Source organism: Lissotriton helveticus, chromosome 11 (assembly GCF_964261635.1).
Source record: "Lissotriton helveticus chromosome 11, aLisHel1.1, whole genome shotgun sequence".
NCBI classification, from domain to species: Eukaryota; Metazoa; Chordata; class Amphibia; order Caudata; family Salamandridae; genus Lissotriton; species Lissotriton helveticus.
This window is the reverse complement of record NC_136072.1, coordinates 1,073,642,125-1,073,643,362: the sequence shown is the minus strand read 5'-3', so window position 1 is coordinate 1,073,643,362 and position 1,238 is coordinate 1,073,642,125.

Below are 1,238 nucleotides of genomic sequence, written 5' to 3'. Positions count from 1 at the left end.
TGGGTTGTCTGATGTGGTCTACCTCTTCTAACCCCCCCCCCACCCCTTTTTCTTCCCTTCTATCTTCTTTAACCGCTAGCGGTTGGAGTCTGACAATGCTGCATTCGGTAGGTCCATTATTCAGATCTGACGTCTCCTTTGGGTGATGCCTTCTGGTAGTTTGCCCTTACTCCTGGGTTCTGGACTGGTTGTCCTTCACTGTCATATATTTTGGTTGCAACCTTTGTCGGCTGCTGTATGGTTTGCTAAGGAGCTATGGCTCAATGTTAAGTCTTGTGCCTCTGGTGGCACAGGCTCTCACAGGCCAAGGGTTCGGATCCTGCCTCTGCTCTGCATATTCTTCTACCTCCGGGTAGGTTTTAGACTTAACAATTGTCCCCGAGTGGTGCTCTGTTCTTTTCCCCTCCCTCAAGTTTACAATATACGGTGCATGGCACTGTCCTTCTAAGATGAGGTTTTCCACCATACCATGTTTTTCCTTTTTCTGCACACTGTTCCCATATTTCGCAGTTTTTGGTGGTGGCTTCGTGTTCTGACGCGGAAAAGTCTAATGACTCTCCGCTGCTTTCACGTCCATGGACGACGTCAGGGCGGAGCTATACAGCGCCGCCCCCCCAGCGCGCAGAGGTGCTGCTGTGCAAAATGTTCCGGAACAGTCTGACGACTGGGGATATTCTAAGTTAAGGAATCTACGGCTAGACTATGTCTCTACCAGATACATCGTTACCAAAGGTAAGTAACTTGTTCGTTGATTCCATTTGACTTGCCTCCTGAAGTCTTTGATATCATTCTGGCAGCCAGGCGTCCCTCCACTTAATCGGTATATGCCTGTAGGTGGAGCAAATTTGTGGCATGGTGCACAGCAAAGGCTGTGGATCCCCTTTCTGCCCCTCTTTCACAAGTCCTTTTGTTCCATCGTCTCTGGTCCAGCAGGGCTCTGCTCTGGGCACTATTAAGGGCTATCTTTCTGCAATTTCGGCCTTTCTCAGACTCCCTGATCAGCCCTCTCTTTTCAAGTCCCCTGTTGTATATAGATTTCTCAAAGGCATTACACACCTTTTCCCTCCTATTCCATTTGTTATGCCGGAGTGGGACTTGAATCTAGTTCTTACTTATTTGATGTGTCCTTTTGAGCCACTTCATAACTGTCCTCTTCGTTTATTGACTTTGAAGACTGCTTTCCTGGTTGCCATCACCTCCCCTAGGCGTGTGAGTGAGCTGTAAGCCTCCCTTTTTGT